The sequence below is a fragment of the Lycium barbarum genome, chromosome 9 (assembly GCF_019175385.1).
Source record: "Lycium barbarum isolate Lr01 chromosome 9, ASM1917538v2, whole genome shotgun sequence".
NCBI classification, from domain to species: domain Eukaryota; kingdom Viridiplantae; phylum Streptophyta; class Magnoliopsida; order Solanales; family Solanaceae; genus Lycium; species Lycium barbarum.
This window is the reverse complement of record NC_083345.1, coordinates 99,147,225-99,165,483: the sequence shown is the minus strand read 5'-3', so window position 1 is coordinate 99,165,483 and position 18,259 is coordinate 99,147,225.

The window sequence follows — 18,259 nt, the reverse complement described above, 5'->3', positions numbered from 1 at the left end:
TAAATAAATAAGTAAAGAAAAAATAATTATTAGTCCATTGGGACTTAAAATAATTTAAACATGACTCATAAGTAAAAAACTAAAATCATTTTGCAGATACTGCTTTGAATTAATTAACCAGATAAAAGAGAAATTTATCAACTACGCCAACGCACACAGAATCAAGATTTAAAGGGTAAAAATGGTCAATTCTTTTAATTATTCAAAATACCTTGGACAGTAATATGGAATAAAATCATCTATTAATCTAATTTTTACTTCATTTAATTAATGAGACAAAAAATTATCAAAAAGGGTTTTCTTGCCCCCCCCCCCCCCCCCCCCCTAATTAATTTCAACAATAAAAGAAAAATCTTCATATATAATTAATTTCTACAAAAATTAAAATTACCCTGGAGACTTCTTTATCAATTTGAAAAGGTGAGATATTATCCCAAATGATTTCATAAAAAATTACTTAGACCCTTTAGGGTACTCAACTAATTTTATTTACTGCCTAAGGACTCCGAGCACTTAAAATAAATTATGGGAGGTCACAAATTTGGTGTCAACAATTATGATGTTAGTATTTTGTATCATACTGGAAATGCGAATGTAGTAGCTGATGCTTTTAGCTGCAAATCCATGGGTAGTTTATGTGATATTCAGCCAGAGAAGAGGGAGTTAGCTCGTGAGCTTCAACAACTAGCCAGCCTAGGAGTTCGTTTGATGGACTAAGGCAATACGAGAGTCACTATCCAAGACTCAGCTACCTCATCTTTAGTAATTGAGGTGAAAGAGCGCCAGTATGAAGATCCTATGCTAATTCATTATAGAAACACATTCCCTCAGAAGAGAAAGTGTCACAACCCGTCTAGGGGTCATGACGGGTACCCGAAGCTTACTACCGAGCACCACTCATTACGCTAGCCATCATACTCATCCTGGACACATATAATCCCCAAGGCAATACATAAATATACATAAGCCCTCACGGCTGCAAAAATGATATACAAGAATATACACTGAAGCATCCATAAGGCAATAACTACCCACGCATCCGTATCTACGAGCCTCTACTAGAATACTGAGACATAAGGACGGAACAGGACCCCGTCATACCCAAATATATACACAAAATAATATGACCATAAATAGCACCTCCGGGGTAGTGGAGTGCTCTTGTAAATCTGCTGAGTAGCTCCTATATATATGAGCCGCCTCTCTGTCTACCTGTGGGCATGAACACAACGTCCAAAAACAAAAGGATGTCAGTATGAAAAATGTACTGAGTATGTAAGGCATGAATAATACTAGCATAATAAAGAAATAATGAAACATGAGGCGAAGATATAACCTGTACGTCAATTGCCTCTTAGGGCGAATACTATGCCTGCTTAACCTTTAAAGGAAAACATATATTATGCATATTAAATATACCATCATCGTTAACCCGCATCCGGGTAACTATCGCACGCCATCCACTAGTGGTGTCATGTCTGGTCGCATAGGCATGGTGTTATCATAAGCTGCCCGCCTTAGCGGTGTCATGTCCGGCCATCTAGGCATGGTCTAATCATAAGCTGCCCGCCTTAGTAGTGTCATGTCCGGCCATCTAGGCACGGTGTAATCATAAGTCGCCCGCCTTAGCAGTGTCATGCCCAGCCATCTAAGCACGGCGTAATCATAAGCCGCCCACCTTAGCGGTGTCATGCCCGACCATCTAGTCACGGTGTCATCTCATCATTATATACTTACAATAAAGCATGCATTAAAATCAATTAAATGCTACAATTCTATCGGGTCACATAAGGTCGACAGCCCTCAATTCCATTATGGAGTAGTCATGATCATCATGTGTCACCTTAAAGGAACTAGCATTATAAGGTGAGTCTAGCAACAATGAATAATATCAAGGAATCATATAAGGATCATTAGCTTCATAAGAACATCATATCATAAACTTTGGAATCTCTAGACTTAGACTCATCATCATCATTGTCATATTTACAACGCATCTCTTATCTTTGTTTCATGAGAAGTTCTTAATACTCGTAGACTCATAGTTTCCGGAAAATGAGAAAATCATAGAAAGTTAAAGGAAGTTATATTATAGGAGTCATGCCTTAGAAAAAGAAGGGACTAGCCTCACATACCTTTACGTCTCTCCAACTTTATCAATTAAACACTTTCCTCCAATGTTCACGGTTCTACATTCAAGAGAAGTCGTACTAGGATTAGATAATCGGAAACATACTTAAGCTTAAGCTAACGAAAATTGGGAAGCCTCTCCTTTGTTTATACAACTTTCTCCATATAATATAACAACTCCCAAACATCAACAACATATCCACTATATCGAAATCAATAATCTTCACCGCTATACATCATTCAATTTTCACAATTCTATTTCAAAGTCATCTATAACCATAACTACAATACAACACCACATTCATCCTCATATAATGCTTCTTTAACATCATTTATATTATTTATAACAAGATCATACTCACAACATGTCAAGAACTACTATTCAAGTCAAGTCATTATTCAAGAATATCACTATTCCCTATTTGCACTCTATATCCTCCCCCTTCCATAATCTAAGTCTTTTAACCTCTCAATATTCTTAACAAAATGGAATAAACATAGAACTTACCTTTGATGGTGTAGGAATAAACTTTGGATGAAGGTTCTTCACTTGAACAAACTCTCACTTCAATTTCAAAGGAAATCTTGGCTTCCACAAACCCTAGTGGGCATCTACACCCTTGATTCTACTAATTTATGGTGATTATTCCTTGATTTACCTTGGATATATGATGATATGATGAGAGAATTTTTCTAGAACCTTCAACACTTAGAGAGAGACTCAAATCTGAAAATTTGGAGCTCAACTCATCTATTTATAGCTGGAACTGGAAAGTTCCAGAGAAGTCGTTCGACGAGCGGGTCGACGATCACGTCGATGTGTCGACGGTATGTCAACTTGCTTCTGCAGATCAGAAGTTGCAGAGCCATATTGACTGTGGCGATCGACGGCCCGTCGAAGTGTCGAAGGTCCAACGACGTGTCTCTTCGATCGGTTTCTGTAGATTAGAATTCTCAGAACATAGCAACGATGCACATTGACGGCCCGTTGACATGGTCGACGGTCCGTCGATAATGTATGGTATCTGCAGACTTCCCCGAATCTATTCAGCCTGCGTCAGTTCAATCCACTCAACTTCTAATCCTGTAATATACCTGGATTACCTACTAGTACCTCCATACATGGGGTAAAATACTTAGCATCTCAATACTCGGGTACAAATCTCCATTTCAAGGCATACTCAACTAGGAAGCCGTAAGTTTTTTTGACCATGAAAATTAGAGGTGTAATAGAAAGTCACCATTTGGAATTTTGGCAGACGGAGTTCTTAAAAATCAAGATAGATTATGTGTTCCCGATGTTGCATAGTTGCGCCGCCAGATATTAGAAGAAGCACATTATTCCCGTTATTTTGTTCATCCGAGAGCGACGAAGATGTATCATGACATTAAGTCAATTTACTGGTGGGATGGAATGAAGAAAGACATAGCAAAGTTTGTAGCTCAATATCCTAATTGTTAACAGGTAAAGATCGAGCATCAGAAGCCTGGAGGATTGCTACAAGCTATGGAAATTTGACCTTGAAAATGGGAAGTATTAATATGGATTTCATCATAGGCTTACCTCGTTCTCAGCATAAGTATGATTCTATATGGGTGATTATGGATAGACTCACAAAATCAGCTCATTTTCTGCCTGTTAGAACTACACACTCAACTGAAGATTATGCAAAGCTTTATATCAAAGAGATAATACGACTTCATAGTGTTCCAGTATCCATTATCCGGATAGAGGAGCACAATCTACAACTAATTTTTGGAAGCCTTTTCAAGATGGTTTGGGGACTCAGGTAAGTCTTAACATAACATTTCATCCCCAGACAGATGGACAAGCTGAGCGCACTATTCGGACTCTCAAAGATATGTTAAGAGCATGTGTACTAAACTTCGGAGGCAGCTGGGATGATCATTTGACACTTATTGAATTCGCATACAACAATAGTTATCATTCCAGCATTCAGATGACCCCGTATGAAGTTTATATGGGCGGAAGTGTAGATCGCCAATTGGATGGTTCGAAGTAGAAGAGAATAAATTAATAGGACCAAACTTGATCCAGCAAGCAGTGGAGAAAGTTAAGCTTATTCAGGACCGATTATTGACAACCCAGAGTCGACAGAAATCCTATGCGGATAATTGCCGATGAGATTTAGAATTTCAAGTCAATGACTGGGTATTCTTGAAGGTTTCACCGATGAAAGACGTTATGAGATTTGGTAAGAATGGTAAGCTTAGCCCTCGATACATCGGACCACACAGGATTGTGCGCAAAGTGGGCTAAGTAGCCTACGAGTTAGATCTACCTCCCGGCCTGGAAATAGTTCACCCAGTTTTTCATATATAGATGCTTATCAAGTGTGTTGGAGATAGGGGTGGGTGTTCAGGCCATTGGATTGGATATGAAATTTTCGGTTTGGATATTCGGTTTTCGGATTGAAGAAATTCCAATCCAAATAAGTTCGGATTGGATTGGATATTTTAAGTTCGATTTCGAATTATTCGGTTTGGATATTTTGAATTTTCGGATTTGACTCTTGAGACTTAAGGCAAACTTATTAAGAATGAAATTCATGTGTTACCACGGAGGTAAATCTAAATCTTAATTGCTCAGTAAAAAAAGTCTTCCCGTTCAAATTAGGATTAACAAATCCAAGTCATGCCCAATATAGTAAATCCATACCAAATAAAAGCATTTGGGAAAAGTGAAAATGAACAAAATAAAATTTAAGTAGTCTTCTGGAAAAATAACAAAGAACTCTGTCGTGGGTGACACTAACGTGAGACTTTTAAGACTTGAGAAGTAAGAAAACCCCATATTATACTCCCTCTGTTTCAATTTATGTGAACCCATTACTATTTGGGGAGTCTACGAGGTGGTTCTTTGACCACATTTTTCTCAATATTTTTCAAAATTAGTTGAATTATAAATTATCATGACTTATAGTACTTTTTATATAGTTTTCAAATATATAAATTTTGGTTTTACAAACTTGAAATATCCATGTCAAAATTTACGGTCAAATCTATAAAGTTTGACCCTCGTATTCCGAAAAGATTCACATAAATTGAAACGGAGGGAGTATGATTTAGTAGAGAATTGTATATTGAACTTAATATTTTAATGGGTAGGGCCTTGGGTACTAATCTATTGGACCTTTAGAAACTAGATTTATTAGTACTGGGCACATATGATATAGGTAGGGCTAGCTATAAGGTATAAAAATTTTGAATTTTCGGATATCCAAAAATCCGTAGTACTAAATCCATATCAAATCCGAAGTCTATAAATTTTAAAAATAAAATCTGAAATCCAATCCATAATCCAAATATCCAAACTAAATATTTAAAAAGTTCGAATTTCGGTTTAGATTTCGGGTTGGCCCAAACTATGCCCACCCCTAGTTGGAGATCCTTTCAGAGTTGTGCCTGCAGATGGCGTTCAGATTACCAAGAAATTAGCTTATAAAGAAGTTCCCGTTGCTATCCTAGATAGACAAGTTCGAAGATTAAGGACCAAAAATGTGGCTTCGGTCAAAGTTTTAGGGAGAAACAAGAATAGGGAAGAAATGACTTGGGAAGCGGAGGAAGCTATGAAGTCCAGGTATCAACATTTGTTTCCACTCCCAGAGAAGGTTCAGACAGAGACATCATTGTCTTCAGGTGCGTAATGCTTTCTTTTTATGATATCTTGGTTGTGTGGGGCCATTATTATTGTTGTTGATGGTAACTTTGCAAGACATTGTATATTATAGGTTGCTGTGACAGGATGACAGTGGTATAGTTACAGGGGAAACTCTAGCGAAATTTTTGTAAAGTCCCTAAGAGTTTAACATTCGGGGACGAATGTTCTTAAGGGGGGGGGGGGGGGGGGAGGATGTTATACCCCGTACTTTCTACTCTGAGTTTCGCCGTAAGATAGCGGACATGAAGTTAGTAAGTGAGGTTGTTTTTCAAGATTACAAAAGTCTCTATTTGATTATTCTAAATATGCGGAAGTTTAAGTTGTGTACTGCAAGTATTGGAAGATTGGAGGCGAAATAGACCATAAAAATTTGAGTTCTGCAACAGAGTAATTGGACGGTCAAGCCGACGGACCATCGACCTTCCCATCAAAAAACCCTGAGAGAATCAGAGTCTCTCGCAAGTCAACGGTGGCGATTTGACGAACCGTCGACATGTCAACGGACCGCGGGCGGTGGAAATTCTCTCTTTTCTATAAATTAAAAGGGCCACGACCTTGATCATTATTTTCACCCAAAAATCATAAACTTCTAGACTTTTCAAGTCCTCTCTACACTCTCCACTCATCCATACACTTCCTAAGCCAAATCAAGTGGAATTTAAGCCATAAAAACCCTAAGCTAACTAATAGATGATGGCAATCCTTGCTCTTAGATGAAGTTTATGGTGATTTGGGGTTGGAACAAGTTGGGAAAGTTAAGGTTCTTCAATATTGAGGTATGTTATCTCTTTATTTCTTTATATTGAATTGATTTGGAGACTAATGAGTCATAAAAGTGAAGGAAATTGTGGTAGGAAAGGTTATGGGGCATTTTGTTATAATTGTTGGTTATGACTGAAAATTTGGAAGGAATTTTTGGATAGTTATAGGTGTAAATTGTATATAATTCCCTAAATACGGAGTTGTTAGTGTTATTGTTATTGTTTGGGAGTTGTTTTGGTAATTGGTAGAAATAGACAATATAAGGGAAGTGCTGCCCAAATTCCGTTAGTTCCTTAGTTACTCTAGTTGAACTTAAAGAGTGTTTTCAAGACTTAACCTTAGTATGAATCCTCTTGAATGTAGATTTGCGAACTTTGGAGGAGAACGTTGAGTAATTAAGGAGACGTAATGGTTTGTTAAGACTAACTCCTTCTTTCTAAAGGCATGATTCCCTTATTGTAAACGCATACATGATATCCATAATGTCCTATTTCCTAGAAATGTTAGAAACTCATGATTTTCAAGGTTCTTATGGTATCGTTGATAAAAGCTCTATCTAATGATGATGATGATGATGATTCCATTTCTAAAGATATCAAAGCCTATAGTTCGTAATGTTTTCATGATATTATTGAGCTTGTTCTACGATTATTGATTTTATTCATTGTTGTTGATCTCGCCTTATAGTGATTGTTCTTTCAAGGCGAGATATAGCGATGATGATGATTCCATAATGATAATCAGAGGTTACCGACCTTACGTCACTCTGATAGACTTATAGCTTTTATTGGGCTCTCATGCATGCTATATATATACATATGTATTTTCCCACACTACGCTGTGCTATAATAGGCCAAGCAGGTACGTAAATATGCACACCACTACAGTTGGCAGATTATGATGATACCCCGGAAGCGGGATGACATGATATATGGATCGGGCTGCACGTTCCGCAGCAATATATATATATATATATATATATATATATATATATATATATATATATATATGTATGTATGTATGTATGACCAATGTTTTTCTAAAAGTTAAGCATGCATAACATCCGCCTTAAGAGGCACCCAGATGTACATGTTACCTTTCTTATCTCATGTTACTTTCCATATCTCTATTATGTTGTTATTTATGCCTTAAATACTCAGTACATTAATCGTACTGACGTCCTTTTGTTTATGGACGCTGCGTTCATCCCCGCAGGTAGACAGGGAGATGGACCAGATCCGTAGGCTGCTCCATCAGCGTATGCACAGATCGCTCCATTTGTCCTGGAGCTACAGTTTATCCAGTATTATTCTTTTGTATACATATGGGCATGGAGGGGTCTTGTCTCGTCCTTATCATGTTTTATACTCTTTGTAGAGGCTCGTAGACAGACGTATATAGTTAGACACTCAGTAACCTCATCGGTTCACACTTTGTATATAATTTTGGAAGCCTCGCCGGCTTGTACATATGTCGTGGTCGGTGATAATTATATAAAGGTGTTTTATCTTGAACTTATGCTCTTATAGATTACGATAATTATGAGTTAGCCATGCGGTCCACCTAGGTATGAATATGAGAAGTATGTTAAGAGGTGCTCGGTCGATTAGCTCCGGGTGCCAGTCATGACCCTCCGGTTGGGTCGTGACATCCAGTTTGATTAAAACTCAAGAGAATGCTACTGCATATATTATGCACCTACAAGCTGAGAATGCTTTGCTCAAAGCTCAGCTAGTAAAGCAAGCAGGAGAACCCAACCCAAACAACGAGCAGATAGAAACAATGTAGGCTAAGAATGGTAGCCTAAAGAAACAGAATGAGGAGCTACGAGATAAAATAGTCCAAGATCAAAGGGCTGCAAATGACCGATTTGATCTAATTCTCCAAGCCTTCAAGAAAAATTGATACATTCAACTCTGCCTGTTCCTGCTCCTTTAGATCATCCTCTTTCTCTCGCTGCTTTCCCTAATTACTCTCTTCCAAATGAAATTGTTACTCTTTTCATTTTGTTAATCCTGTTATGATGATAAGACTGCTTAATATTGTTTCTCTATGATGATCAGTTTGATCTTGGCATTTCACTCAAATTATGCAATGCTTGTTTGTTGGTTTTGAGTATGCTTAAAATGTGTTGGTTGTCCGGCTCTACTACACTTTCTTTCTCCGTCTTGCACTGTGTTTTCTCTTTTTGACAATGCCAAAAAGGGGAAGTGAAGTTAGTTACACTATGAAATGAAATTATGCGCAAAGATTCAGGGGTGCAATGATTCAGGGGGAACAACTGGAAGCTTGATTTGTGCTTCTACTGCTTAGGTAACCTGGTCTTCCAGTTTGCAAAACAATTGTTTGTTTCTAATATGCTGTGAGTACCTTGAAATGAATAATCAGCTTCGCAGAGGGAACAAGTGGGATCGTAGGGGGAAAAGTGGGATATGGTTCTCAAGGGGAACTTTCACACTAAGTTTATCCTTATCAAAAAGGGGAAAATTGATAGTTATGTTGTAACTTATTTTGTTTTGATGATTTGAAAAAAATGTATAAAGAACCAGATGCACTAAACAAGGAAGTTGAGGGAATATTGTTGTTTCGTTATTTCAGACTTCGGGAGAGAATCAAGTGAGAGATCAGGTAAGGGATCAGGTCCTTGTTCATATGAAGGTCAACATTACAGTTGTAAAGTTGCTGACACACACACCGATACAACAGAGCAACAGTGGAGTTGCTGTGTCCTGAGGCGTCCTATCACTCTCATCTTAACTCTCTTCTTATATAAGCAACATATTCCAAGGAGAAGACTTACTCTTGCACAAAAAATGTAGATCTCAAGTACAAGTCTCCACTCTTCAAAGGGTGTACAAGAACAAGGCGTTAGCAGATCCAAGGACCTGTTCTCTACAACTAAAGATGTGTTGAGTTCTGGGATTGTTAGTTCTTGTGTTATTATATGCTATAAACTGTAAACCTACCCTTCTCTTAAAGGAAGTTGTGTTGTAGGTATTTCAAATTCTTAGTAGTTACCTTTCAATCTATTAAGTAGTACCCTTGGCTAGTTTAGTCTAAGGTGTATTAGTTAGGTGTGGCTAGAGGTAGTCAACCCTAGTTTCCTTGGCTAGAGTTAGTCAAGTGGAGGTGTTTGCAATCGATGTATTGCAAAGGTTGAGGGACTATGGGAGTTAGTTCCTAGGTTACATAAGCGTTAATGTAAGGGTGAGGGATAATATGTAACATAATATGCTTAATCAGCGTTTCCTAGATCCTAGGTTACATAATAGAGTTGTAACCTGAAGTTGCTCGGTGTAGTGGAGTTGAAATCCTACTGGTGTAGGTCGTGGTTTTTAATCCCTTGAGCAAGGAGTTTTCCACGATAAAATCTTGTCTTCTTTACTTATTTCACTACATAAGGGAACTGGTACACAATCAGGTCCCTCACATACTGTTTAGTGAACACACAGCCTACATCATAATGGCTATACTCAACAAATGGGAATTGACTACATAGAGACATTTTCTCCAGTTGTCAAAATGACCACTGTGAGGTCTCTCATTGCTACAGTTGTTAAGAAAGGATGGAATATCTACCATTTGTATGTTAATAATGCCTTCCTTCACGGAGATTTACATAAGGAAGTGTATATGGAAGTCCCATCTGGCTTAAAACAGGATAGCAGGTTATGGTATGCCAAATTAACTTAGTATGCAAGTTAAACAAGTCCTTGTATGGCTTAAAACAGGCTAGCAGGCAATGGTATGCCAAATTAACAAAAGCACTCTACTCAAAAGGTTGTACTCATTCCCTCAATGAATTGTTCCACAAGAAATCAGGTTCTTCGACCATCTTTGTAGCTGTGTATGCTGATGATGCCCTCATTACTGGGACTGATTTGCATGAAATTGAGACTTTAAAGACCTTCTTACATGACAGTTTCAAAATTAAAGACCTAGGAATTTTACATTACTTTCTTGGATTGGAAATTCTGTACAAATATGATTGTGCTATCATTTCACAGAGGAAGTTTGTGAATGATTTGTTGAAAGGGTATGATTGTTTAAATTATAGCAGTTTTTCTTCCCCTTGGATCCAAATGTGAAACTCAAGGCCAAGAAGTGGACTATATTAACTGATCCCACTTACTACAGAAAGCTCATTGGTAAGTTGAACTTTTTAACCAATACCAGGTTAGATACAGCTTATGTTGTTCAACACTTGAGCCAATTTATGCAAGAACCTGGAGACCTTCATCTACAAGCAGCATTTTACTTGTTGAGATACCTTAAAGGAGATCCAACTCTTGGTATATTCATGTCAAAGGCACTATTCAAGCCTATTGTGATTCTGATTGGGCCTCTTGCCCTAATTCAAGGAGATCAGTCAGTGGATATCTTCTCCTAATGGGGAACAGTCCTATAAGCTGGAAGCCAAAGAAACAAGAGATTGTTTCTTTGTCCTCAGCAGAAGCAGAATATAGATCTTTGAGGAAAGTAGTTGGTGAACTAGTTTAGGTCAACAGGTTACTTCAAGAATTGACTGTGCCATTTTCTAACCCCATTGCAGTCCATTGTGATAGCCAATCAGCCTTACACATTGCTAAAAATCATGTCTTTCATGAAAGAACTAAACACATAGAGATGGATTGTCATTTTGTGAGAGACAAGCTACATGAGGGGATGATTTCTTTGCACCACATTCACACCAACAATCAACTAGCAGATGTGCTTACTAAGGCCCTTACAGGAGTTAAACTTGCAACAATTATGGGCAAGTTGTCAGTTGTGACCTCACTTCAAACTTGAGGAGGGGTATTAAGATTTATAGTCGTATTTATTCTTATTTGTATTGTAAACTTCTGGTGTAGTACACCTGATTAGTTAGTTAGTTAAGAGTCTGATAGTTTGTTATTTAGACAGGCTGTTGCCAGCTGTCAAGATAGTCGGTTAGTGCTTATGCTAGTTAGATATTTTCATTCCTGATGTATGTAAACACTGATCCACTGCTAATGATAACTTGAGCTTTCGTTTCTCAAATTCACAAATATCTACTGCTCCAATTTCTCTCCCTCGAGCTCTCATGGTGAAATAACCATTGAACCTCATACTCGTTTTCATCTATTCCACTTAGTTTCGATATATAGTATGTGTTGAATTGCCTTGTTTTCTTCGTTTGTTTACTTTTTTATATTTTGACCACTACTAGAAACAAGGGGTTTTCCCAATGCCATTCACTGGAAAATTTGTGCTATAAAAACTTGACTTTGCCACCTTATCTCCATTGAACCAGTTCACTGGGAAAACGCATGGTAGGAAATAGGTTCCCATTGAAATGCTGGGAAAGTTCTTAATTTTTTCGTGTGAAAACAATACTATTTAAGTTTTTTCCACCGACATTTAGTGGAAAATAGCCACTAAACATCTTTTAGAGGGAAATTCAGTGGAAAAATAGAGATTTTTTAGCAGTGAACATCCCTTTGTAAAAATCCTATTTCTTCTGTGGTTATAAAGTTATACTCTATATCCAGCCCTAATTGGTGAGTGATAACATGAACTCGGTATTAAACGCAAGCTGACCGAGATACGAAAACGATACACAAAAATCAATTTATTATAATAGTTGATTTGCTTGTTAGGCAAGATATCAGCATTTCGCACCAATCTACGTTGATTTAGTTAGCCCACCAAATAGTGTCTTGCACGTTTCAAGATTGCCTGAAATCTGAATCTGCGACTTTTCTAGCACAAAAAAAAAGTTAAACCAAACTAGTTCCAAAAAAAAAAAAACCACATTAATAGGTTTCACGCACGAAATTCGTGCGTGAAAGGACTAAACTGCAAAGATGCAGTTGGGGTCTTTCACGCACGAATTTCGTGCGTGAAGGAGCCTTCGGTCAACCCACACTTGATTATTTGAGGATGGGTCATTACATCAGCAAAGGTGACTTTAGGTGCAGCATTTCAGATTCCAAGGCCACTATATTGCCTCTCTTCTTTTGTATGTTTCCCTATTATACGAATGATCACTTAATTTTATTTTATTATATAATAATTATATTAAACTATTTAGTATAATAAAATATAATTTAACATAATTATTGTCACGATCCAACCGGAGTGCCATGACGGGCACCCGGTGCTAACCCACCCGGGCACCTCTTATCGTACATTCATGTTCACATCTAGGTGGGCCACATGGCCTGCCTTGTCGACTCATATTTTGTATTTAATTTTTTAGCCTCGTCGACTTGTGTATATGGATATGGGCATTGTTGTTGATGATGATATAAATGTGTCATTACCCAATGAGATTAGTATTATTGATGCATAGAAATCATGAGCAGGCCATGTGACCCACCTAGATGAGAATATGAATGTACGATAAGAGGTGCTCGGGTGGATTAGCACCGGGTGCCCGTCATGGCACTCCGATTGAGTCGTGACAATAATTATGTTAAATTATATTTTATTATACTAAATAGTTTAATATAATTATTATATAATAAAATAAAATTAAGTGATCATTCGTATAATAGGGAAACATACAAAAGAAGAGAGGCAATATAGTGGCCTTGGAATCTGAAATGCTGCACCTAAAGTCACATTTGCTGATGTAATGGCCCATCCTCAAATAATCAAGTGTGGGTTGACCGAAGGCTCCTTCACGCACGAAATTCGTGCGTGAAACCTATTAATGTAATTTATTTTTTTTTGTACTAGTTTAGTTTAACTTTTTTTTTATGCTAAAAAAGTCGCGGATTCCTGAAATCTTGGAGTATCATAAATAAGCTACAAATAATTAATGCTTGTTTCCTTTTTCCTCGTTTGACCCACTTCTCCCCACCCTTTTCGCTTTGCTTTGACTACACTAAATCTAATAAAATAATACTAAATTTTCTCACCACACACTTGGTCCAAAGGCTACCATCCACTTGTTCCAAACAACTATATATAAAGAACCTCTTGAACTTCATGATATGCCATTAAATCACATATAATCTCTCTTTTAACAAAACCCTTTGAGGTATCATCAAAAGAATAAAGCTTTTTTTATTTTTAAATCTTTCATTATGGGAAAGAAAATAGGTTACAATATCCACAATTGGGTTGAGGTAGCTCCTTCCCCTTATATCTCTTGCCAAAAAACTTCTAATGCTCCCAAAGAGGGAAACCATTCTTGAAGAAGGATCTGAAAATTTGAATTTCGTGAACATTAAGCTAATTTATGTTCTTCCTGTCCTCCTCTCTTTTGCCTCTTATGTATTGATCAACAAATATGTCTTTTTCTGATGTCAAACAATCAAAAAAGGAGTTCAAATTCCAATGGGAATAATAGAACACTCTTGGTGATTTGATTTCTTCTCATATATTTGTCTAACTATTGGTGGACAAGAAACGTTACACAATACCTGTGTTGGTTGGAGCTAATAGATAAGTACTTGAAGAAATAGTTAAGGTGCACGTAAACTATTCCGCAAACCCTGCACATGATGAATTCTTAGACGGCAAATTTTGGAGAGAATAAAGGGGGATTTTTGATGAATAAGAGGTGTAATATTTGCAAAAACAAAAGGGTGTACTCTTATTATCATCTTCCTGCATTTTCCACAAGAGGGCGAAAAACAAAAGAGGGTTGAGTGTGTTATTAATCAAGAGTGAAAAGAATGGAAGATGTTTAATTATGAGTTTTAGGCTAGGTTTTTTTTCTTCTATATTCTGGTGGCAAGGATAGGTCTGTATCAACTTTGTTATCATTATGGTTTCTTATGTATCAATGGTCAACTTAATAGACCTATCGTGCCCCCTTTTATGTTTCCCACGTTTGTGGATGTTCGTTATCTTTTTGGGGACCGACTAATTGAAATTTGTATCGCATAAGGCGTAAGGGGAAGCGCTTCCTAAAAAATTTATTTTCATCCTATACAACTCGAACTAAAAACCTCTTGTTATAATTAATTGCAGAGGGATCCTATCAATACTACCATAAACCTGGGTGATTATTGTGTCATTATTTACGTTATTTGTTCGTTGCTCTTTTCTTTTATATATCATGTGATGGACTAGTAGTCCTTTAACTATAAAAAGATGGTACATAATAGTTTATGCTAGGGTTGGTCTTTTTAATTTATATAAAAAATCGAAAAATTTTCAAATCAAACCGAATAGCCTTACATGTATGAAATATATTTTATATGTTACAACTATGTTAAATTGAATATATAAAATATATTTTATAAGTTCTGTTTCAAATATAAAAAAGAATTTTGGCCACTAAATTTTGGGCATTTAGTTGATTGGATTTAGTTTCAAAAGGATACCTCATATACATAGTCATACGGTCATAGATTAAATGATTTAAGTAGGCATGTTTTGTTATAGTTAGCACTAACAGAAGTTTACCTCCATCTTGGTCTCCTCTACTATGTTTCTTGATGTATATGTATCAAACTCAAGCTGTGATTTCTGTGGCTTATAAGCTAATGTTTGTTTTGGCTCAATTCAACATTGTTGTCTTTGGCAAGTTATTCTTCTCCCTGGTCAATCAGTGAGGATGCACGTCGTGATGATGCCATCGTTGTTGTCTTGCTACTTGATATAACACATTTCAGTTTAATTACTTTGTGTAGTTTTTTTAATAGCTTTTACATTAAATATTTCATAAGAAACAAATAGAAGCTTTATTTGATGGTGTACTACAAATAGGTTTGTGGAGGTTGGGTTTGTGGAGGTCTGTGTCGTTGCATTTTAATGGTAGTATATTCTTAGGTGACACTTTAAAACTAAAATAACCGAAAATTAACCGAACCAAACCGATACCGAAGAAAAACCTAGATGATGGGACGATCTCGAAAAGTCTAATTTTGGTTATACAAAAAAAAAAAACCGAATAATTGAAATGGTATAATATTTTTAAAATATCCGATCGAACTGTCCCACCGACACCCCTAGTTTATGCTTTAACTCTAACAAACGGTAATATAATAAGAACCGACCCAACCCATAAGTCATAACTTCCCCATTACGGTATCTACACGTCTGACAAGCTCTAAATGGTCCTTTTATATGAATAATGCTCCCTCCCAGATCCCACCCTTATCGATCACTTTAATTAAAAAAAAATTGGTTCAAAATATATGTCACTTTAGAAAATATAAAAAATATTAATGTGTTGTAAAGGATGAAAGCAATAGAAATAGAGAGACATGGGATGAGAACTTTCTTGTTCATCCAAGTGTGTTCAAGTGTGTAAGTACATCATCTTTCATACCCTTATTTATGCTACTACATTGAGGGTAGTCCAAAGGTGTCCATAAACATGGCAATAACTATGAAGGTTATGGGGGGGCAGATCATGAAAGTATGGGAATAAATATTTACATAATGAGGATAGGATGTGGGAGCTTTAATAGATACATCATGGAGAAGAGTAGTGGGAGTTAATTCTTTAAGAGTTGGACATCCACCATAATATTCTAATATTTCATTACACTCCCCCTTGGATGTCCATATAGATAATGTGTCTAGTTAAAACGTTACTAGGAAAAATCCCGTGGGAAAAAATTCTAGTGAAGAAAAAAGAGTACACATATCTAGTGATACGCATTGTCAGCTGCCTCATTAAAAACCTTGCCAGTAAAACTCAGTGGGACAAAACCTTGGCTAAGGGAAAAAGAGTACAACGCGTATTGTACTCCTCCTGATTAAAATATCACTTGATTCTTCGAGACAACACATCCAAATCGTGTATATCAGCTTCTCAAATGTTGAGGTTGGTAATGTTTTAGTCAACATATCCGTCAAATCATCAATCGAGTGTATTTGTTGAACATCTATTTCACCGTTCTGTTGAAGATCATGTTTGGAAAAAAAAAACTTTGGCAAATGTGTTATGTTCTGTCTCCTTTGCTATCTCCTTCTTTCAATTGAGCTATGCAAGATTCATACGATATTGTTTAAATCTTCATCTCCACATAAACATCATACTATTGCAAAATGTGTTGAATTATTGATCTTAGGCAGACATGTTACTGATTTGCTTAGTAAGTAGCTATCACTTTGGCAGGACTTGAATAAGTATCAATAATTGACTGCCACATAGAACGTCATAATGTGGAAATATCCTTACATGCAAATCAGTAACTCGCTTGAAGAACAAACTTCATGTAATAATAAAAATAATGCCCTGTATTTTACATAACCAACAAAACCTTGATAATATTTGTTAGGATAAACAAATCCATATCAATAATTTCTTTTGTAGAATATGAGATCATGATTCAATATACCCATCATTTTCATGAGGTCTAAATTATATTTATTATATCTAGCGACATCACAACCATCAGGGTACTCAATGGAATCGCACCCATATAAAGATTTGTTGAAGCTTTATTTTCATAAACCTTAAATGCTTCAAACCAATAAATTCCTACGAATTTTCTTCCGTTCTCTATATGGCCATATTGAAAACAATTAATTATACGCATTCGAAATTTTCATGCATTGCCAGACTGATAAGAAACCCCAGTGCATCCACCACAGAAGAGTACATACATCTCTATACAATAATGTCAGGACTTTTGCGAAACACCTTTTATGCCACAAGGTAAAGTTGTACTTTATATTTATGATTTTTATTTCTCATTTTACTTTTCGCACAAGAATCCATTTGTACCCCCCACCGACATTATACCTTGAGGTCCTTGGACTATAGGTCCAAAACATCACTGTTTCAAGTGAAACAAAATATACTTGAATTGCATATTTTATTTGACCAACCTGTTCACATTCTTTGACAAATTTGAATTTAAGATCCTCATCACCATTGAGGATTATATCCTGAAGTCTCTTTATTTTTCATCATTTTCAAGTACCTGAACCTTTATCAAGGTTTTATGAAGTATTATATCCTGATGCTCTTTTAAAGCACTTGCCTCATTATTATGACCATCCTGATCATTTGCTCCTCTCCTTCTTCAAGGAGTTTAATGTTTGGAACTGATTAGTCTATCATTGTAGACTCCTTCCTTCAAGGACTTAAATTCTAACTGGAGCATTTGCAGCCGAAACATTCAATTTTGGATCAACAAATGCGTTTGGAAGTTAGCCTGAATTATCTTTTCAACGAGGATAATACCAGTGATAATTCATTACATACACTTTATTTTCTAGGCACTTATCATCCCTCCCCCTAATGTTAGGAAACCTAACATTTACCTCCGAACCTTATTTGGGGCCCCATCTTTATGTGTTGTGGTGGAGCAATTAAATCATATACCATACATAAATTTTTAAATGGAAATTATTTGGTCCCTGGCCTTGAACCAACCTTGAGGGGAGGATCATAACTCATTGGATTGATGCATAAATGCGCTGCTACATATTAAATACCATATCTCATACCAAATTTCTTTTGGGAGTTTTGTTCTCTTAACCAATTGTTTAGACTATAATTGGAGGCATACAATACTAACTTGGATATAAACCAGCATATCAATATACTTTTCATAGTTTGGAACTGTGCTCTTAATTTAATAATTTGAGCAAAAAACCTTGCAAAAATACAATTGCAAGTTGATATCAATGCACATGTGACCATAACATATAGATGCATCTATTAAAATCAAATAATAGTAAACCGGTCCACATGGCAGGTGACTGGGCTCATATATATATATATATATATCACCTTTTGTACGT